This window comes from Anolis carolinensis, chromosome 3, assembly GCF_035594765.1.
Source record: "Anolis carolinensis isolate JA03-04 chromosome 3, rAnoCar3.1.pri, whole genome shotgun sequence".
Lineage (NCBI taxonomy): Eukaryota > Metazoa > Chordata > Lepidosauria > Squamata > Dactyloidae > Anolis > Anolis carolinensis.
Window position 1 is genome coordinate 76,919,375 of NC_085843.1, and position 23,883 is coordinate 76,943,257.

The 23,883-nt window shown below is 39.5% G+C and overlaps 1 protein-coding gene and 1 long non-coding RNA gene across 3 annotated transcripts in view; one reads left to right on the top strand and one right to left on the bottom strand.

Moving 5' to 3' along the window:
* Nucleotides 1-23,883, bottom strand: part of runx1 (RUNX family transcription factor 1) — a 241,767-nt gene that overhangs the window by 147,766 nt on the left and 70,118 nt on the right. The window lies entirely within an intron of this gene.
* Nucleotides 11,073-22,996, top strand: LOC134297464 (uncharacterized). The gene is made up of 3 exons (XR_010004219.1): nucleotides 11,073-11,141; nucleotides 18,305-18,486; nucleotides 22,889-22,996. It is a non-coding gene; the product is annotated as an uncharacterized LOC134297464 (long non-coding RNA).

The following is a 23,883-nucleotide window of genomic DNA, read 5'->3' on the forward strand; positions in this document are numbered from 1 at the left end:
TTCAAGTCTCAGCTTATCAATATGTGGTATTCACAAAATATGGTGTCCTCATTAGCTTTCTTGTCAAGCCTGTTACTGTCATAGGAAAGTGCAACTCATTCTTCAAGAGTTTTCTAGCCAAATTTTCCATCTACTAGAGGAAGAAGAACCTCTAAACAAATTACTTCTATCTGCCCTCAAGTAAGATCTATTGTAATTGTGTAGCTGCTAGCAATTACAGGCCATTATTGTTATTTAAAATTTATATATAGAACTTCAAGGTGCAATGTACTTAAGAATTCTTTTCTTGTTTGGCATGACTGCAATCTTATGAAACATATTTTGCAGTGGGTTATTGATTGTCCTCCACCTCTGATTTAACACTGATTTCAATGTTTATGTTTTCTGTTCTCTTCCCCCCTCTCCCACCTTATTATACTTGGGAAAAGAAGGTAAAGGTAAAGGTTTCCCCTGACATTAAGTCCAGTCATGCCTGACTCTGGGGGTTGGTGCTCATCTCCATTTGTAAGCCGAAGAGCCGGCGTTGTCCGTAGACACCTCCAAGGTCATGTGGCTGGCATGACTGCATGGAGCGCCATTGCCTTCCCGCCGGAGCAGTTCTTATTGATCTACTCACATTGGCATGTTTTCGAACTGCTAGGTTGGCAGAAGCTGGAGCTAACAGTGGCCGCTCCCACTGCTCCCGGGGTTTGAACCTGTGACCTTTTGGTCTGGGAAAGCTTTAAGGAAATTCAGAATAGCAATGGTTCAGAAATATGTACTTTACCAATACTAGATTACTCTGAATCTAGGAGTGGTGCTTATTGCTTAAGTCTGTCGGCATATCCTCCCACTGTGCCAATTTGACAGGGATAGTCCTAACTAATCTTCTGTTGCCAAACTTCTTAAGCTGTTTTTTAAATGTCCCTGTCTCTCTCTTCTCACCAATTTTTGACTTTTTAAATTTTGTCTTGCCTATGCCCAGCCAGGAGCCCCGGTGGCAAAGTGTGTTAAAGCACTGAGCTGCTGAACTTGCAGACTGAAAGGTTGCAGGTTCAAATCCCAGGAGAGGAGTGAGCGCCCACTGTTAGCTCCAGCTTCTGCCAACCTAGCAGTTCGAAAACATGCAAATGTGAGTAGATCAATAGATACCGCTCCGGTGGGAAGATAACGATGCTCCATGCAGTCATACCGGCTACATGACCTTGGAGGTGTCTACGGACAACGCTAGTTCTTCGGCTTACAAATGGAGATGAGCACCAACCCCCAGAGTCAGACATGACTGGACTTAACATCAGGGGAAAACCTTTACCTTTTATATCCAGCAAAAAAACATTTAACATGTAGCCCTGTTTCATGCTATTTCCTGTAAGCAACCTACCATGTGTTGTGCTGAAAGCAATATTACGATACAACTGGATGCCAATAATATCCACTGTTAAGTTGTAATTTATGGAGTAGCTTTCTTGACACAAGCACATTAATTTTAATGAGATCTCAGGCCCAACTCTGGCTTTTGCAACAGGAAGACAGATTAATATGACAACACACCCTTGTATAGCTTCAGTTCTTATATGAAGAACATGATCATGACTCCTTCCGTTCTTTGCAGAAAACCCCCAACTTAATTTCAACAGAGATGGAAGCCGTTATGAACCTATTCCAACAGAATATTAAATATGGAATTTCAAATCTTTGAGAAAGACAAGTGCTCTTAAACCCGATGGGGATGGATGGGTGAGAAGTACCCCTCTTTTGCAGACAATGTGCTACTCCAAGATCATCTCACCTCCTCTCATGGGCATTCTAGTCTTCCTTTCTGTCTTACTGTCAACCCACTATCCTCCAGATGTGTTGGACTACAATACCATCATCCCTCTGCTAGTTGGCAGGTGATAATGGGAGCATTACCTCAACCCATTAAGAGGATATTAGGTTGGGGTGGTGGTGGTGGTGGTAGATACTCTGCTCATAAGCTTGACAGTTCCTTAGGTGGTGTAGATGGATATTTTTATTTTAAGACTATCTTTTTGTTTTGGATAGTTTTCTCTCACGGAGCAGGAAAGTTTTTTCTTACAAACTTTGTGACTGGCTTGAGCACATGTCAAGCCTTCCTTGTGCAATCTGCCCTTATTACGAAGCAGCACTCTTCACCACTCTTTCTGCCCCTGTAGCTTCTCCGATAATGTTGATTAGGCTCCAGGGCAGAAGCAGCATTTTTCACTTTCTTTGAGGGCAAGGTTTCAGTTTGGGAGAAAAACCGACCTTCCTTTCTTTAATAATTCAAATGGCAGTATTGTGTAGATACTCTTAACTGCTACTTAAAAGTAATTAATTGATTTTCTGACATATCAGTTAACAATGTATTGCACTGACATGAAGTTGTGATTCAACCGTTGATTGGGTTAGATGACTAGATGCATCATGCTCAGTTCAGGAGTTTAGCACTAAAGACTCTAAAAATATTCACCTATAAAAGGAAAGGGATCTTCAGGGTGTTGTTATCTAAAACTCTCTGTGCTTATGGACAGCCTCAGTTCTTACTAAAATAAAATATTGTATAATTATTTATGTGTTTTCATAGTATTTACATCCAGCATACCTATCAAAATGTAAGAAATGATACCACAATAGCCGGAATGCAATTCTTAACTACAACTAGAGTCGAACCCTTGAATCAGTGAGATTAACCTATGTGTTAATTCATAATTTATTTATTTATTTATTTATTTATTTCATTTGTATGCTGCCTTTCTTCTAGAGGCAGTTTCTAAAAATAATCATTTTTTTAAAAAACAAAACAAAAACAAATATAAATGAACAATTACATTTTAGAACAGTTAAAATCATCACATAAAACAATAAGATCAATTAAAAGACAAAAGAAATTAAAAACCACTAGAAGTACCACTGTCTTGTCTGTATTAAGTTTCAATTTGTTTATTCTCATCCAGTCTATTACTGCTAACAGACATTGAATCAGTTCTGACATATGGTAGCTTCCTTGGAATCATATGGGAAGGACAGTATATTGGTGACTCCACATCCTCAAACTTCAGATGACCTCTCCCATTGTTTTTATGTTGATAAAGAGCATGAAAGATAAAACAGAAGCCTGAGGGATCCCATAGGCTAAAGGCCAGGGCATCAAAGAGGAGTCCCACAGCACCGCTCTCAGAGTTCTTCTTTTCAAGTAAGACTAGAATATTGCATAACAATGCCCAGGGTCCCCTCCCAAAGAGTCAGTTCACAAGGACACCATGACTGATGGTATCAAAAGCCTCTGAGAAGTCCACTAAGGAGGACCCGGCCACACTGTCCAGTTCCCTACATAGGTTATCTAGCATAGTGACCAAAGTTGTCTCTGTCTCATAACTAGACTTGAAACCAGATTGAAATTGTGTTGTCGAAGGCTTTCATGGCCGGGATCACAGGGTTGTTGTATGTTTTCCAGGCTGTATGGCCATGTTCTATAAGTATTCTCTCCTGATGTTTCGCCCACATCTATGGCAGGCATCGTCAGAGGTTGTGAGGTATGGAGAAACTAAGCAAGGAAGGTTTATATATATCTGTGGAAAGTCCAAGGTGAGAGAAGAACTCTTTGTCAGTTGGAGGCCAGTGTGAATGTTGTAGTTAATCACCTTAATTAGCATTGAATAGCTTCATCTCCTGGCTTCTTCCTGCTTGGGGGCATTCTTTGCTCATAGTCGTTAGCTGCCCCTGGTTCAGGGTTAGCTGAACGAAATAAAAAATGGGCTAACAGTGATAAAAGTGTTCTACCATTGTAAGAAGTTTCCCCTCAATAGCTGTAAAAACAAAGGAGACAGGAGCCTCTGAAGTTTCCCCATTTGCACAATTTCTATAACTAATAAGTAATGAAATTTAGTTACTCTTGTTATAGTAATGCAATTTTCACGAATGATACTTTAGAAACACTTTAAAAACAAAACGCTGGCGCCCCCTAATTTTGTGATGAGGTTTGAAACATTTTTTTCATTGATCGTATAGCTCTAGTATTTATACTATTTTTATAAGCTGCCTTGAGTCCTATTAGTAGGGGAATTATTAGTAGGAGAAAGGAGGGTGAAATAAATTGTGCATCTGTGTGCGTGTGTGTGTGTGTGTGTGTGGTGTGATAGCATTAAATCTATCATTAATTCACTTGCCCCCCAGACCTGGGCTGCCCTAAAGCTTTACCTTTCCCAATATGCTATCTTGACATATTTAAGCGTTAGTAGAAGGGTAATTGGAGATGCCTAGTAGCATCAGTAAATGTATATTCTGTGAGGTGTTTAGGTGAAGAATAGGAGGCGGTCTGAAAAAGAAAAGTGGCCATAAATTATCAATGACTCCTGCAGAAGAGAGAAAAGTATCAAGATTTTGCTGAAGTCACTGATTGATTTTCTGACACAACTACTGAAAAGACAGGGAGGTCCTCTCTCCGAGTGAAGTGTCAGATATATGATCTATTGTTAAATGGGACTGTGCAATTTACTAACACAGTTTGTCTTTCATTGATTACAGCTGGAGGCCTATTCGAACCTCGCAGTGGCAAATATAGGCCTAATTGACAGATAGCTGTCAGTGAACAAGAGGAATAACCAACTGCTAAGTTGTATTTTTTCACAGCCAGTGCTACAATGCTTGTGTGAAAAGTACATTCTTTTCTCTTTAATGTACTTCTGGATTTCATAGAGTACTTTGAATGGCATATAACCAAACAGAACAGCTTCCTCTAGACATGTCTTTCTTCCAGATCAAATTTCTACTCAGGAGAATTATTATCTCACTGAATGTCCATTCACTTTATTGTATAGCTATTTTCCTCTTTTTCTATATACCTTGGAAATATTAGTGCTACTGCTAAGAAAGGTAAGAAACATTTCTTCAGGTTGACTTACAAGATGATTTTTCTACAAGATGATTTACCTGTTACCAAGGATTCCTTCTGGCAAATGTGTAGATTGAAATCATTGTTCTATAAAATGGACAGTGTACACGTGATATTTCTATGCAATTTTACTCCTGCCTGTTATTGTAGTATTGTACTCTGGCATTCAGACAACTCAGTTTTATTTTATTTTGTTTTTATTCTGTATTGTCAAATATAGACCTGTTCATTGTTTATTTTATTTATATTATACCCTTTTCTTTGTAGAAGGTCCAAGGTCTTATAATATTTTATTAGTGTATCCTTATTATTTTAATAGAAAGGTAGGATATAAAAGTTGAAAGGTAATATTTTTCCAAAAAAATAAATTAAATGTGAAATGTTTGAATACATTTGATTTAATTTAAATTTATTTATGAAGTCATAATTTTGTTGGGGAATTGCATGCATATAAGTGGAGTTTGTCTTCAGGAAATAGAACTGTGAAAATGTGCAGCATATGTATGCAGCAATAGGATGCTGTTAGGTAACTATGTAGCAGGGCAGGCAAAGGGAACAATACACAACGGGACTGAAATGAATTGGCATGGGAGCCACTATGGTTTCCAATGTGCATCAGGCACCCCCAATGCACATTGGGCACTCTTGCTGGGATCCTGTTATGCATCTTCACGATTCAGTAACTGGATTTCTTTGAGCCTCTGCTGCTAAGTGAAGTGTACACAAATGTGTGTTGCACGAAAAGTCATGCAGCAATGGTTCACAGCCTGTGGGTTCCCAGGTGTATTGGCCTATAATTCCCAGAAATCCCACCCAGTTTACCAGCTGTTAAGATTTCTGGGAGTTGAAGGTCAAAAATCTGGGGATCCACTGATTGAGAACCACTGGAAGACATTTATAATGCAGAGCTGGGAACCTACCAGCCCTTCAGTGGTTGCAGCTCCTATCATTCCTCATCACTGGCTGTGCTGGCTAGGACCTCAGTCCAACAACCTTGGTGTGTGTGTGCCACACTATTATCATCCCTGTTGTTGACTTTTGTGATGACCCATGGGCCTTGTAGTCCTGCTCATGACATTGTGATGCCTGATGAAGAAGAAAACTTGGGTTTTTTACCTTCCCAGTCAGAACTGGATTCTTCCCAGACAGATTCTTCCCAGCCAGATCTGGGAACCTTGCACCTGCAAGAGGGTTATGTTCCAGAAGTATGTCAAACAAACACTGAGGCTACATCTCCTGTGTTTTCTCGCCATGAGTTTTGTAAACAACAGAGAGGTTTGGAAGCGGCCTCGCGCAGGAGTGCTAGAATAATTGCTAAGAATTTAGCCAATTAAGCCTGCTTTCCATGAGAATCTTTAAGGAGTCAAACATCTGGTCTCAGAGATTAGCTTTCGTTTCTGGTTCCCAGAGAACTGCTCTCGGCGGGAAAGTTAGACTCTATATAGGTGTTTTACCCGCGGAGTAACTTTGCGGAGTCAATTCGTCAGCCTCCGGAGCGAGTTGTGTCTGGACAGCGCGCTCCGATCCAAGCCTCGTTCCTGTTCAAGCCTTGTTCTTGTTTTCAAGCCTTCGTTCCTGTTTCCCAGCCTTGTTTACCTACGGACCTTGCCTCGCCTTTCAGGACTAAGCCTTGCCTTGTTTCACGGATTTTACCAAGTAATTCCACGGATCTTGTTCTTGTTCCTTGTTACCTTGTGCCACGATTCAAGCCTTGTTTTCAAGTATCAAGTTAATTCCTAGCCTTGCTCAAGTTTATGGACTAAAGGACCTTGTCATCTCCCCTCACTTTGCCTGGCAAAGTGAGTGTTTCGGTTATTGGATTACAACTTTGGACCTTAATATTTCATATTGGACATTGTTTCTTTGGACTAATTTTGACCTTTCCTGAAAGGTCTGCTTCTGGACTAACTTTTACATTTGCTTTTATTAACTTTATATATTTCCTTAATAAAGATATTAGATAGAATCTGGCCTCTGCGTATGGTTATTGGTGCTCTGTAGCCTGGGTCGTGACAACTTTATTCAAAAGATTTTTAAAATATGAATTTAAGTAGTGATGTCACTAGGGTGGATGTCACCCAGTGCAATTACTCAAGGTGTCACTCCTGGACCAGACTATTCCACAATATTGTAGTTAAAATTAGGGGTGTGCAAAATGACAGAAATCTGTACCATTTTCAGTTCCATTTTCGAACGCTCTCCTGTTCCATTTTTGGGGAAAATTGTGAATTTTTTGGATCTGTAATTCAGGATCTGGAGTTCAGTTTTCGTTCCAGGACATTCGGTTCATTGGCACCAATGGAGGATTTTGTCAAGCCACTGATTTTTTGGGAAATTATAAAAGTTTTTACTAATAACATTTTAAAGAAAAAACCACAAGAAGGGTTTCTGGGAAACAGTGCACACCACAAGAGGGGAGGAGAATGGACAGAACCAGGCCTGTGATTGGCTGAGAAATGTGATGCAGCAAGTGTGACTGTGCTTGCTGCTCAGCCCCATTGCCCCCACCATGGAGAAATTGCTGCTTGTATTTGCAAAATAAACAAATGGTCAGAGTACTATTGTGAAAAGTAAGTCTGAATCAACGAATCTTTTCCAATTTTTTAACCAAAAGATTAGCTGGTCTGTTTTAAATTCTGGGAAGGCTCTGAAGGGGTCCTTCCTAGTTCATTTCCAGCGGCTCAGATTCCCAAGATTCACAGAGATACTTGCAGGAACACCTCAGCAAGCGAGAATCCAAAAGTGGCAGGCTGAAACCCGGAACCTCAATCCATGGCTGATACCAGATGAGAAACTCCCCTCTGGGTACACAAAATATTGTGTGACTTGGAAGGCGCTGACAGGGCCGGCCGGAGATATTTTTTAATGGGAAGCGGGGGTGCTGAAAAGCGCCCCCGCCACCCGCGCCCTGGCCCCGCCCAGCGTGCCCTGGCCCCGCCTCCCACGCTGCGTGGGAGGCGGGGCCAGGGCGATTAGTGAGGGGGGGCGGGGCCACAGTTGGCCCCGCCCCCGCCCAGCGTGGCCATTTTGCCCTTAGTAACAAACTAAGGGCAAAAATGGCTTATCTGGCTGTGCGCATGCGCACAGCCAGATAAGCCATTTTTGCCCTTAGTTTGTTACTAAGGGCAAAATGGCCTAGGTGTGCTGTGCGCACGCGCACAGCACACCTAGGCCATTCGGGCCTGACTTCCTGGTCGCGGCCGGCGACCGCCCGGGCGATCGCCGGCCGCGACCAGGAAGTCAGGCCCGAATGGGCTATCTGCGCTGTGCCCGTGCGCACAGCGCAGATAGCCCATTCGGGCCTGACTTCCTGGTCGCGGCCGGCGATCGCCCGGGCGGTCGCCGGCCGCGACCAGGAAGTCAGGCCCGAATGCCCTAGCTGTGCTGTGCGCGTGCGCACAGCACAGCTAGGCCATTTTGCCCTTAGTAACAAACTAAGGGCAAAAATGGCTTCTCTGGCATGCGCACAGCCAGAGAAGCCATTTTTGCCCTTAGTTTGTTACTAAGGGCAAAATGGCCTAGCTGTGCTGTGCGCACGCGCACAGCACAGCTAGGGCATTCGGGCCTGACTTCCTGGTCGCGGCCGGCGACCGCCCGGGCGATCGCCGGCCGCGACCAGGAAGTCAGGCCCGAATGGCGCCCCTAGCAGCCAGCGCCCGAGGCGGCCGCGTCCGCGGCCGCCTAGTAACAACCGGCCCTGGGCGCTGAACAGACTGCGCTCTGGCACCATGAGATGCAAAGCCAATCTTAGGAAATGGAGCTACAAAGTGGAGTCCATGATATGCGAGTGTGGAGAAAAGCAAACCGCAGACCACTTACTACAATGCAACCTGAGCCCTGCCACATGCACAACGAAGGAACATCTCACAGTGACACCAGAGGCACTCCAAGTGGCCAGCTTTTGTTCAAAGGAAATCTAGTGTAATACCAAGTTTTAAACTTTGTGTTTTAAAATACATTATAACTGTATCCTCAATTCGCTTCTGACATGACAAATGAATAGCTGCTGGATCTCCAAAATTATCCTAATTGACCAATAAAATTTTGCAAGCCCCTAGTTAAAATACTGGAAAATTTGACTAAATCAGCAACTGCCATAAACCAGAAGCAATGAAAACAACAGTGCATTCTTGTAATGTGTGCAGACAAAACCATATGACTTGAAATATCATTGCAATTGGGTAATAATGATAACTCTGACCAGATCACATGCACATTAGAAAAATTAAATAGTGACTCAAATTAGAGTTCCAGCCTTCTGAGTATATTGATACAGAAGACGTAAGCTAAAGCTGATCTAACAAGGATATTTTTGTGATTATATCTAACTATAGGGATATTTTTATTAAAATAATTTCTGCTGAAATACTGCACAATATTGTTATAGACTGTCATTTTGGTGTCACCCCCTCTGATGGTATCGCCCATGCAGTTAGCATCCCCTGCACCCCACTAGTAACACCACTGAATCTAGTCACAGGGAGAATACCCATTTTCTTCAGAGAAAAGAATTAAAATCTGCCGTAGGAAACTGACCAATTTCTAGGAGTTGGATCCGATGGTGCTATGGTTGCTTTTAGTGGCCAGTTGCTTTGTATACAATTTGCATTTTGAGTTCACCGCATCTCTACTGAATGAACTCTGGCATCAATAAAAAGTTGGAGACAGTATTTCTTGGATCAAGAGGTAAGTATTTGAAGTGCTGCATAGTTATTGGAGTGCAGAAGGAAGGGAAGGCAGAGTGTGAATAGTTATTCACCATCCTGTCTCAGTAATCCAATACTTGATATTGCTGCCAAAAGTGGGGAGGTGCAAGGAGTACTTGTGAATTTATCTGTTCCTCTCTCTCTACCTCTTAGAAAATTTACAGAAAGTTACAGGCTCCCTACGAAAAGTTTTCCTTGAAGAAACAAGAATGCTGTGCAATTGGTCTTTATTGCAGTCACCCACAGTTGTGGGTTGTGATGTGTAGGTTATATCTGCAATGCACTGGAAACATTTTTCGCCAAGAATACAGAGTGATCCTTATTTATAAGGCTAGTTTATGAGATCTGGTTATAAGCATTACTGTTACTTATTACAATCATCAGAACTTCTGCTTTCCAGTGAAAACAAAGACAAGCAGTGTTTTGTACATTCATAGCAAATGGCTGTTCAGAGGCTGTATGCAAATTCCACTCAAATATCCCAAGTTTCTTACTTACTCTGAGCTTGCCATATGATATTTCATCAAGCAATAAAAGATAATGCATTTTCCAGAAAAACACACACAAATGCAAATCTTGAAGTTTTATTGCAGGCCTCTATTTAGTATTCCATCATGAATCTGTCAGGTAAATGTAAATTCTGTATTTCAAATTTTACTAAAAATAAATGAAAGAAATATCCCTTTGCCTTTCAGGTCAGTATGTCTGAAGTCTAGGAGTGCATCTACACTATAGAATTAACACTTTTAACTACCATGGCCCAATGCTATGGAATCCCAGGAGTTGCACTTTCGCAAAGTCTTTTGTTTCCCTGCCATAGAGGGCTGGGGCCAAACCCTAACTCCCATGATTCCATAGCATTGAGCCATGGTAATTAAAGTGGTATAAAACTGCATTAATTCTACAGTGTAGATGCTCCCTTGTTTTCAGAGAAATATTAAGGAGAGCCAATGTACACAGAGTCCCATTGGGGAGATAGGGCAGCCTACAAATAAAGTTTTATTATAATGCATGAGTGCTGGGTTTTTTGGCCACCATATCAGATTGTTGAATAAATAATAATAAATCTTTATTTATATTCTGCTTTTCTCTTTCATTGGACCCAAAGCATCTTACATCATATTAAAATTACATAAACAACAATCAAAATACATCAATAATAAATATAAACACCATAAAATAAGCAAATTTGAGAAACAACTACAATGTACATTCAAATACATGTAGCATGAAGCATAGTAACCTGCATTCTAATGACACCTTTACATACGTTTCCTATGTACTGCTGTCATGTCAAGTTGCGGCATCTTATATTTATACATGTCACTGTGTCTACATAAATGTAGTACCTTACACTGATCTCTTTTGAAATTCATTTTGTGAATTATGTCCTGGACTGTGATAGGGCTTAATCAGACCAAGACCACATTGGATCCCCTTTGTCTTCGTGTTGTCACTGCCCTGGGAGTGCCTATCCATCACAGCCATATCTCCTGAGGTCATAATATGTTGCCTGTGTGACCAGCAAGGAGAGAATCGAGCATCATGCCAGCACTGGATATGGGGTATGTTTATTTGTTTGTTCCTTGTACTAGTGTAGACAAGCCCTTAGAACCCTTTCATGCTACACAATTCATGTGATAACTTCAGTATCTGAGAGAGAGTGAATTCACTTTTGTTTTTTTTCTATAGACTTATAAGGAACTAGCTTTGCCCGGCCACGCGTTGCTGTGGCTTATGCCTTCAGAGTGTTGTTCTTTATTTACTGTCCTGATTTTAGAGATTATATTGTTCTGTATTATTATATCACAGTAATTATTACATATTATATTTATAATGTGATATTATCTGCTTAGAACTGGATTATATGAGGCCCCGTCTACACAGCTGTATAAAATGCACACTGAAGTGGATTATATGGCAGTTCAAAACAGATAATATAAGATCATAAATGGGTAACATAGCTGTGTAGAAGGGCCTTGAGTCTACACTGCCATATACTGTAATCCAGTTAAAATCTGATCATCTGTATTTTATAGGCAGTGTGGGAGAGGCCTAAATGAGGCCTAACTCTGCCTGTCCCCTGGGCTGTGTGGGTTGCTAGGAGACCAAGTGGGTGGAGCTTAGCCTTCTAACTGGCAGCAATTGGATAAAAACAATTCTTCCTCTCCCTCTAATTAGGACTTTATTTTTCTTTTCTTTTTGTTGTATGAACGTAGAGGCATGGATGAGGGGTTGTGCTGTCAAGTTTAGTGTTTCTGGGATGTGTAGTTTTGTTGTTTTGTCCTAGGCTGAAATTTCATTACTCTTTTATATATATAGATTAAGATACTGAACTTATTTTGGGGATAAGATGAAGCACTGTGGCTAGCTCCTTTACATTTCAGGCTATAACACAGAGATGATTCACTGCTACCTGGATATAGAAGCCACCAGCTACTGCTGCATTTTTGAAACCAACTGGTTTGCCTTTTAAAGATTTGTGGCAATATGCTTGTTTTATGTGTCATTAAAATGTTTACCCATTTTATCTTTGTTATTTTATATATGTATTCTAACTCAAATTAGAAAGGCTTTGAATTAACTTCGTGGAAGCCAGGGAACATTATTGAAATAAGGGCAAGTCTACATGGTTTGATTGTCTGATATAGCTCTCACTTTTGGTTCACCTTCACTTAGGGTAAATTGAAAGGAAGGCATGAGATACTTTACATGTGAAGCTCTGGTTGTTTATTTATAAACATACAACATCTACCTAGCATGGTTTCTAAGGAAGAATTCTCTCATTTCCTTAATATGTTTCCTATTAGCGCTTATCTTGGCTAAATTTAAACTTCTCTGGAAGAGAGACCAAAAACATCATTAACTGTTTAAAGAACAAAATACAAACCACATGAAGCAATGGAAGTTGTTGGCGCAAAATCTAACAGTAGTGCTTGGTAGCAACCTTGTCTCCTGTGGCACAGATGTTTATGATTATAAATAGAAATAGAATCTCTCCCAATGCAACAAAGCTTAGAAAGAGATTAAATGTTAGGATGATGTACAGGCCTTGTGCCCTACTTATCTTCCACTAGTGCCTTGGTTTGCTTTAAAAAGCGCTAGTGTATCACTGTGTTGTTTCTGGTTGCAAGTAGGCAGAATTAGCAAGAAATATTTATGGGATATTTTTTGTTCAAGGCAGTCTAACAGTCTAGAATTTTTTCCCTATCTTGAGGCAGTTCTTTCCTCCCAGTCTCAAGGCAGTCTGCATGGCTAATTATTGCCAGGTCTCTAGAAACGCTGGATTGCAGGCATGTGAATCTAAAGCCATGGAATATTTTGGGATGGAGAGACCCCTAGAGAACAACTCTTGTGCAAATATCCTCGATCAAAGATTGGATCACATTGTGGCTAGTTTGGAACAGAGGGAAAAGGAAGCTAGGTTTTTTTCCCCCCAGGGACTATTTATTTACTTTTTGTGTAAATGTCCACAATGTTCTTAGGGACGAACTAAATGGTGGGCACATTTTATGAAAGCATGTCAAAGAAGGCCTCCCCATTGGTTACTTTTTTGCATTTGTTTATGATGAGATGCAGAACAGTGGTTACTGCAATGGGAAATACAACTCACAATTCAAACACTCAGGTTCTGTCCTTGAAAATTCACAGCAACATCTACATCCCATTGAAAGTAATATAGTGTAAGGGCCCTTCCAGAAAGGACCTATATCCCAGGTTTTCTGTTTATTCCAAATTATCTAGCAGTGTGGACTAATATAACCCAGTTTAATGCAGAAAACCTGGAATCAGATCCTGGGATATAGGGCCTGTCTGGAAGAGCCCCAAGACAGTGGTTCTCAGCCTATGGGTCCCCAGATGGTTTGGCCTTCAACTCCCAGAAATCCTAACAGTTAGTAAACTGGCTGGGATTTCTGGGAGTTGTAGGCCAAAGCATCTGGAGAACCACAGGTTGAGAACCACTGTCTTTAAAGAACATACAGTATGGATTTCTTCCTTTGTTGTTTATGATGGGACATGCATTTGGGTATTCATCTAAATGTAAGGGAGCATCAAGCTGGTGGTTGTCTAAGGACCCTTCCATACAGCCATATAACCCAGAATATCAAGACAGAAAATCCCACAATATCTGCTTTGAACTGGGTTATATGAGTCCTCACTGCCATATATTCCAGTTCAAAGCATATAATGTGGGATTTTATTCAGATGTGTGGAAGGGGTCTAGGAAATAGGTAGGAATTTATTCTTTGCTCCAAAGTAACATCAGATTGAGATTGTTTATGATAGTATATGTACATTTCCCAGAATGGTACATGATGCCATTTGGAAACTTGGCACAACTCTATTGCTTATAGCCTTCTTTTTTGTAAAACGATGTGGTATGTGTGATGTGTGTGTCTACCATAGTTACTGAGGAAATGGTTTACTCTGGTAAAAACTGCTGGGTAAAAACTGAATATGAAGGCAATTCCAGCCCATGCCGTTTGATAATAGGAGTGGCAATATAATTCTTTACTAAATTTGTTTTGGAAATAATTAATTTTCTTCTTGTTGAAAGCGAATCTTCCAAAAACTGCAAAATTCAGGGCCTGTTTTGTGAAAGATTTACTCCTACTGCCCTCAAAAAACCCCACAGCATTTTCTGTACAGGAAACATGTTTCTCTTTATAGAAAATAACATTTCTGCAAAGAAATATGATAAACTGCATAGCAAATACTGTTTTCTATGCAGAAAACAGTATTTGCCTTATTACTTGTAAAACTGGCATGTGAGTTGTGGTTTTTTGTGTGCAAAAATATCAGTATTTTTTGCAGAGGAAGTTTGCACAGAATTTTGTTTATTGCACAGAAAATATTGTTTCTGTACCAAAAAAAGCCCTTCACCAAAACAAAAACGAACTCAACCCCTACATACAAATTTTGTACAGAAACAATTCTGGGAAGATTCTCATGAGACCAGGTTTCTTCCCTTCAGAGGCTTCTTAGGCCCCTTCCACACATCTTAGAAATCCACATTGAACTGGATTATATGGCTGTGTTGACTCAGATAATCCAATTCAAAGCAGATATTGTGGATTATCTGTCTTGATATTCTGGGTTATATGGCTGTGTGGAAGGGCCCTTACACTACAGAAACATGCTTTTGAAAGATTTAATTTTGGGAAATATTTTTTTCCTAAATAACCAAGAGGTAAACATTGTGGAAAATGTAGGGTTGCTCAATATAGAGTTGTAGCTCCCGATAGCACCACTATTCTGCACAGAATCTGCTATACAGAATTACAGTAGGACTTCCACTTTTTTGGAGACACGGGACCCCCACAAAAGTGGAAAAACTCCGAATTAAAAAAAACACTTCTCTGGGAATTTTAGGTCTTCTAGCACAACTCTATGATCAGGAAGCTGGTCATAGAGTCACACTGGAAGACATAGAGATTCATAGAGAGACCATATTAATCAAATCTGCATTAATATCCACAAAAGTTAAACTCAAAAATGCAGAGCGCCAGTTGTACATGTTTCTATTTTCTACCCACTATGTATTGTAGTGTCTAATGTCACCAGATAAAACATGTATCATTAGGGAGCCATAACCCATTCTGGAAAACAATGCCTCCCAATCCCTTGTGTCGCAACTCCTTCTTTCACTGCAGATGACCCTGTAACCTAAAAACTACTTTACACAAACAACAACAATCCTTATAAGGATGGCATGGATACAGAGATCACATGAGGGAATTGCTGTGACTCAGAGTTGATATGAAGATACATAACAATAACAATAGTGAGTAACAATAACAAAATTGGCAAGATATTCAATCTTGGGGCTAATATAATTTGGCGGCCCCACTCAGATAGCAACATGCATTGAGCTGGTGGGATAAATAGATGCCTAGTTTTATAGCTAGAGCTCAATCTCATTTCATCAAAGATAACAAAGCTAGACTACACGTTTGCATATTGCTGTTAATTATTCTTTTTAGTGATTTCTTATCCTTGTGACTATAATAACTATATCATCAACAATAATGGTGATGGATGTGAAGTGTCAAACATAGACTAATTATTATTTGCTTCCTTTCCATTAGATAATGCATTTTGGACTCTCAGGAATGCACTTAAGTGTCTTACTGAGTGTGTGACACATGGCTGGATAGGCTTTATGAAAACAAAGTAACATCACAAGAACGTCCCATTCCATTTCAGGATCATATTTCAGTCAGTGTTCTCCTTTTTCCATGAATTGGGCCATTTGGGTAGGAAATGAACTATTGGTGACCTGCTAGCTATTTCAGGACATTGATATGAGTAAACTTTATTGTCAATGGACTCAGAGAGTGGAGAAATTATTGCAGTCATTCAGTGTGTAACACAAATAAATATTTTGTAATTGTGACATTCATAGAACTTGAACTGTGTTCAGCTCTTCTGTCTGTTCCCGGAAATGTTCTTCTCTTTGAAGCTTTTTTTAAACTTCTAGTTTAGAATATGGTACATTTTGAATGTTTAAAAAGCAATTGTCACATTATAGTGAATGTGAGAGGAAAAAGTACAGACCACCCGAGTCCAGTTCTTTATATGGACATTTAATCTCATTTCCCCAACATCAAAGCCAAAGGTCTGACATCCAACTGGATTTCTCCATATGAATTTTTCAGTTTGTTTTCTCTTTCTCCCTCCTGCTTTTCAGTTAACTTAATTAATACCTGCTTATTAAAAGGAATCTTATTTCCCTCCTTACAAAGTGGACCTGTCCTTTTTAGCTGTATATTTTTACTGTTTTTAAACAGATGGATTTCCCTCCCTCTTCTGTGAATTATGTCCAATATATACATTTAAGAAGCAATTTTCTTAAATATATGGCATTTTGTATATTATTTTAATAAACATATGCATTTTGTGAATTCCCCTTAATATATGACTGTAAAGATGTTTTTATTAAATATAACCGCTGCCACCAATGTAAAGATGTTTATAATGCTGCCACCAAATGTAAAGATGTTTATAATGCTGCCACCAAATGTAAAGCGGATTATTAACGCTTGATGCTACTTTGGGAAGATGCAGCCACCAAATACTCAGAGAGGGGACCTTTTAAATTTTGTTTTTCTTTCTTCTTCTTATTCGCTTAGATGGTAACACAACTCAGTTCATAATATATGTGACAGAGGCTTAGATGTTTGAGGAACAAGAACAAGTTTATTCAGACACAGAGCTTAGTGGTTACAATAATGTTTCTCCTTAGAGGCACTTTGATTAACAGTTGCAAAGCTAGAATGAGGTGATTCAAACTCCTTAAAATGTTACTTCTTTCTCTACTGCTTTTAAACTAAAGTACCCTGTGATATGCAATCACAGAATCTCTGTTCCTTATCAGGACACAGATTGCATTAAATAAGTCACCAAACCTATTTTAAACAGACTCAAAATAAGCAATTGAGCCTCCCTGATCCCTTTAACTTAGGATCAGTCTTCACTGTGCCTCATAAGAGCACAGAGTAACTGCTTTTCTAAAAACCTGCACTTCTCTAACAAAACGGCAGTTGGCTCCGCCTACTTCTCCATGGCAACCAACTCCTGAGATGCAATAACTGAAATATTGACCCTTTTAAAACTCAAACACACAATTAAACATAACATCTGTAAACTAAAAATTCACACTTCATTACAATGACTTTCTTTGCACAGTTTCTGAAGAAGTGGAAATAGGTACGATTGCATTTGATTCATATATTATTTCAGGAACTTTGCATTTGATAGTTTCCAAATAAAATGTGAATTGGATTAATTCCTCCCTAATGTACTTATAGGTGAATTGAAGTTTTACCTGAGCTATTTCTATCTTAAGGCAATTCATTGTTGACTACAAGTCTACATGTTCACATTTAAATAGCTGATTTTAAAGTAGATATAACTTATTTTAATGTTTGTGTATATTTATAATTATTTTATGTCCCAGCATGGAGTGTTTGCTGTATATATGTTGTGCTCTACTCTGAGTCCCCTTAAATAAATAAATAAATACATTTAATATGCTTTGAAAATGATCTCTAAAATTATTGAAATTCATTTCAGTTTGAGAAACTTACTTTTTTGAACTTTCTTATCCTTCTTATTATATTTATTCATACCCTGCTTTACTTCTCCCGATGGAGACTCAAAGTGGCTTACAATGAAAAGCCGCTTACAGTTTACTCCCAGAACTTCTGCTGCACCTTTCTATTGGTCATGCTGTCTGAGGATTTGGTGGAAGTTGGAGCCAAAAATGTTTCTAAACTCTGTTATGTGTATTGTGTGTATTAAAAGCAACGGGCAGGCTGGTTGGATGATTCTTGGCAGATGCAATCCAAAACAGTAATGAATGATTGCAAACCCAATACATACTGAGGTTAAAATACCAAGGGGTCTTTCAAGGGGTCACATGCACAACACAATATAGAAAGAGTGTTAGCTCATTCACTGCTTTCGGATGATGTTTTTGCATGATTTTTTTCTACATACATCACATTGTAATTAAACCAGTGGTCCATCTAATGCAGCCAACACACTATTTTCTATACCAGCATTTAGGAAAACACAAATAAGGTATGGAGACCATACTCTTCTCCTCTTATTGGCTTCAGCACCTACTAATTAATGGCATTAGTTCTTATAAGACTGGAAGTTGCATAGTCCCATCAAGCTTTCATTGACCAATGTACTCTCTCCATATCTTATTCCTCTGCAGTACACACCACCTTAATTTATTCTTCATCTGAAAGGACTTGCAAATACAGGTGTCCATGGAAGCATCAAAGCATCACCAGATCTTTATTATGAACATTTCATCTATCATAGGGCCAGCCTAATGTTTTTTGCTACTTAAGCTAGATTGATACACGTTGGCCACTACTCACCCTCATAAAGATGGTAAGTACCTAAAACCAGCCAAATTATTTTGGCACATGATGCAGAATAACTCACAAGAGCCCCTCTTCATCTCTAGAAGCAAAAATAAATAGCTAAGTAAATAAGCAACAATTTGCTATCCTTCCGTGGCACCCGAAATGGGCTGCCTGAGATGATACCTCACTTGGCCCAATGGTAGCAGCAATCCTGGTCAGTCTCTAGATTCAGAATGAAACCAAAAGAAAGGGGATCACTGAGTTTAACACAACATGACTTAAGTGGTAGCTTGATGTAAAACATTATGATGTGCTGCATATTCAGGAGTGAAAAAGCATTCTGGAAATTGATGATGGGAAAAGGTCACTGGTATACCAGCAAAATCCCTTAAGGTTTGGAAAGCTTTGCTAGGTGCATTTTTGAGTGCTGATGGAAATGCATTAATGACTATGTAAAGATGTGGTCAGATACTGGCCACTAGACCTGAGGCCTGGCTACAAAATTATTGACAGTTATATTGCTTAATCTTGTAGTGGTTAAAAATGAAATGCCTTTCTCTAATCAAGTAATTGCGTTAAAAGGAACTACTGGGAACATTTGGGTGTTTTTCTTTAATATCTGAGAAGTTGAGAGTTTTTCATTTTTGCAAACTGTCAACATCATTTTTGGTCACGTATATTTGTGTCTAAATGAATGTGTCCCGTCCCCCGCCCTTTCACCCTCCCTGCTGTTAATGAAAACACATGCACAACACAGAAACACATTTAACTGGAAAGGGGGAAGAAATTTTGAAATGTCAGCAAAACAGCATCTAACTTTAATCCCAACAAATTAAATACTGTGCCATGAGTTTTGCACTAATCAAAGCCATGACACTGTCAGCTCCTTCCATCTAAGCAAAACTTTTAACTCATTTACTCATACTATTTTAAGTACTTGGCTTTTAGTGCATTTTACGCATTCTCTCACACACTGCTCATGCAGTTAAAAGATGTAATCTGGCATTGAGAACAGTTACTTCCACGTGTACAATGCCCATGAAGTTGAAGAATGGTTTCATTCTCCCATTATCTCACTGAAGCAGCTGATTTAATATGACATGATGGTCATTCTACACCAGTGGAATTTGAAAATATAATAAATACTGCAACCAAACCAACTACACTCTTTCTGGTTTACTGATAAACCTATTAACAACACAGGGTCAATTGCAAGATTAATTGTGATTAGAAGAGAACAGGGTGTTTGAAAAAGAACTCCCTATTCACCACTTAAATTAAATGTATATTGCTGTGCTATATATACAGTAGAGTCTCACTTATCCAACACTCGCTTATCCAATGTTCTGGATTATCCAACGCATTTTTGTAGTCAATGTTTTCAATACATCGTGATATTTTGGCGCTAAATTCGTAAATACAGTAATTACTACATAGCATTACTGCATATTGAACTACTTTTTCTGTCAAACTTGTTGTATAATATGATGTTTTGGTGCTTAATTTGTAAAATCATAACCTAATTTGATGTTTGATAGGCTTTTCCTTAATCCCTCCTTATTATCCAACATATTTGCTTAGCCAACGTTCTGCCAGCCCGTTTATGTTGGATAAGTGAGACTCTACTGTACTATTGTTGTAGTGGTATGATTTATTGTTCTAGTCTTTGCATCATCTGAGACCCTAATGTGACCTATCATGGTGTTTTCTTGACTAGATTTGTTCAGAGAGGGTATGCCTTTGCCTTCTTTTGAGGTTGTGTGTGTGTGTGACTTGCCCAGGGTTACCCAGCAGATTTTCATGGTTGAGTAGGGATTCAAACCCTAGTCTCCACAATCCAGTGCTCAAACCACTATACTAAGCTAGGTCTTGTGGAATGATTTATGGCAGTTCTCAAAGTAGAATGTGCAAGAGGAGAGGGAACTCCTGAAACTCCTGTGATCCCACCGAATCACAGTGAGAGAGAAGGGTCTCCTCAGTAGATCTCAAAACATGGGCTCTAGTCCACCCAACCCCCTCCACCCCACTCCTGCTGTCAAGCTCCAGCAGGTACCACTGTTTCTGCTTACAAGTGAGGAAGGAAGACAGTGGAGGCAGTTCAAATGGTATACCTATTTCATAGGTAGTCGAATAAAAGGATGCACTCTATCTCTAAGTAAACTACTACTTTCTCTCAGAAATGAAATGAGCAAGTTCTTCATTATCTGATTCACCTTTCCAGTCCCTTTCCAAGCAGCAACAACAGTAAGTCCTTCTAGATCAGTGGTTCTCAGCCTGGGATCCCCAGATGTTTTTGGCCTTCAGCTCCCGGAAATCCTAAGAGTTGGTAAACTGACTGGGATTTCTCAGAGCTGTAGGTCAAAAACATCTGGGGACCCCAGGTTGAGAACCACTGCTCTAGATCTTGACAGCTGTACAGGATTTTGGGAGGTTTTGGATGGGGTGTAAAAAGTAAAGGATAACTTTCAGAACAGCACAGGTGTGTGTGGTGGAAGATATGAAACTACTCAATGTAGGAACTTGCGACCCCATTAGATGGGGAAAGAATCATGATGAATTCTGGCTGCCTTTATGATGAGGTCCTGGGTCACATACATACACATGTTCTTTCTGCATTTCACTTCGGAATGAAAGCCAAGGACATCTTACAGGAGTCAGTGAATTATGACATTCTTACAACAGCAGAGTACCACATTAAAACACTTAACTATATCAGGGTAGGCTTTGTTGTCAACAGGAAAATGGTTGTCCTGTCAAGGCAGTAGGAAATGGGAGAAAGAGGCTGATTGGCATTAGCAGAATCTGTCTGCCTTCCTAAACCACCACTGTAGAAGTCTGGAAAAGGATCAACTGCCAATGTGTTTGAAATGGTGTTGGTGGAGTCACAGACTGGCAGATGCATCTTGTGACTAGTTGTATGAATTGGTTTGCTGTAAGCATTGGTTGCAGTACATCTCAGCATACTGGCTGTTTAGGCCTGTGAAAAGCTAGGACATGTGGACACAAAAACAAAGCTAGGAAAACACAGGAAAAGGCCAATAAAAGAGTCATGTAATGCAACCCTCACAAGAAGATATTCAAAACACTTATCTCTTGTTGTGTCTTTGATGGCCAGCTTTCCAAGGAACTTATCATTCTTGGAGGTGAGCAATGTTTTCCACATGCTTCCACCAAATGCATTTTATGGTTGCCATCCAAATTCCTCACAAAATACATGTTTTGTACTGAGCCACAATAGAAATAGATAAAACAGGCTTTTATCCTTGTCATAAGACACAGATGGTACTGGAAACCTTCTGACAGGCATATGTTCATTTTGTAGACCACCCCTCATTAGCCCACCCTCAATACTGCAAATATATATGACTGAGAGCCTTCGGATTTCTGAATTATCTCCCTGGCTGATTTCAATCTTGTGTAACTTGGTTATGGTCGCTGTTCTTTCCCAGTTTCCAGAACTGATGCACAGAGTAGATAGTAAAAAAAGTGGGAGGGTGTTCATTTTTGGAAATTAACAGTGTGATTCTATAAGCAGCAATATAGTAGCTCAATGGAATTTGCTCCCGAGAAAATATTATCTGACTATGGCTCAAGACTGCATTCCTAAGTTCAGTAACAAAAGAACAAATATTATTGAATTTAATAGGATCTCTGAGTAGACATGCATAGGATTGCACTATGACTTCTTTCAAATATCTCAATAAACCAGAGCATATTCAACATGCTGTTATTTCAACGTAAGATTTTATTCCTTCCTAGAGCAGGTTTTGTATTCATGAAATTATTTCCATCAAAGAGATTTATGTCTAATTAATAACTATTGTTTTACTAATCTTGTAAATTACCTGGATAAGTTCAGAAGCAAACTACAATGTGAGTCATTTCTCTTTAGTATTGAGCAGGTTAAATTTGGACTCAGTTCTGGCATATACAAAATAAGGTTAAGGATTGGAGAGCCTCTGGGCATGAGGAATATCCCTTAGCAGTGAGAAGGCCGGGCTGTGGCGCAGGCTGGAAAGCAAACCAGCTGCAACAAATCACTCTGACCAAGAGGTCATGTGTTCGAGGCCAGCCCGTGCCTGCGTCTTGTCTCTGTCTCTGTTCTATGTTATGGCATTGAATGTTTGCCTTTATGTGTGCAATGTGATCTGCCCTGAGTCCCCTTCGGGGTGAGAAGAGCGGAATATAAATGCTGTAAATAAATAAATAAATAAGTGTTACTTTCCATATACCGGGGGTTGACCATCTATGGCTTCTGGCCAAGCCTGATACTAACCCGTTGCAATGAAGAGCTCATGATAAGAAGGACTATTATTCCTACAACTCCCTAACCAGCATGTAACCTTCCTAGTATCTGGACTGTTTTAGAGTATTGTGACTACTTTATGTTGATTTTGATAGGAATCTACTAATTGTTTGTTTCTTAGGGCTCCTTGAGGTGAAAGACACAAGAGAAAAAAGGCAAGAAATTGAACACCAACCATTAGTAAAACAATTATACAGCAAAAAACTAAATTCCTCTTACAAACCCCAGATCTCTCGGAGCTTTCTTGTGTTTTATATGTTGTAGGAGGGGCTCTAATGATCAGTTAAATATCTATCATTCGATGACTTCTTCCCAGCATTCGGCTGCTTTGGTGACCTTTTTTGTGCTATTTTGGAGGCTTCCTAATGCAATCACAATAGAACTGATGTGTCTCTTCCAGCGGCCACCCAGCATGATATACACCAGCAGAACAGCCAAGATTTTAAAAAGCCCCTTTCAGACTAAATAAATGAGAAATGGAGCATATGGAATCGTCAATCACCTTGGAGACACACTTCCGTTTCCTAAGCTAATTCATGCATCCTTTGAAGATTAGAGTATTATATTTTGGCTAAAATTTGGATACCAGCAAAGGGAAGAAAAAGAGCCAGTAACACATTTGTGAATTATCTCATTTAGGTCAGGAAACTGACCATGAAATGTTCTTGTAATTTAACAGTTATTGTTCCCTGGCTGAGAAAAACAACACGGATATTACTAAAAACCATTTATTCCCCTGAACTGAGATGTGGGCTGTACTCCTGTACTTGCTTACCCAGCAGTAATCGACACTGAGCTCAAAGGGAGATATTTCTGAGTAGACATGAATGCACCAGCTAAGTCTGTTCGTTATGAATCTGATTCTGTCTAAAAAGGAAATTCAGTTTTCATTTATCTTGAAACTCCTTTGAAGTCCAATCCTCTATCTTTGTTTAATAGTCCACAGTAGAGATTGTGCAATGAAAATATTTTTGATATCAGAGACATGCCTAAACAAGGATTTGTTTCCAAAATGTGCTTAGCAGATTGGTGGATCTGGATTTTAGACACCTGACTCTGTAAATTCTCTTCATTATTATTATTGTCATATCATCTATTCCTTTTGTACTATTTGTG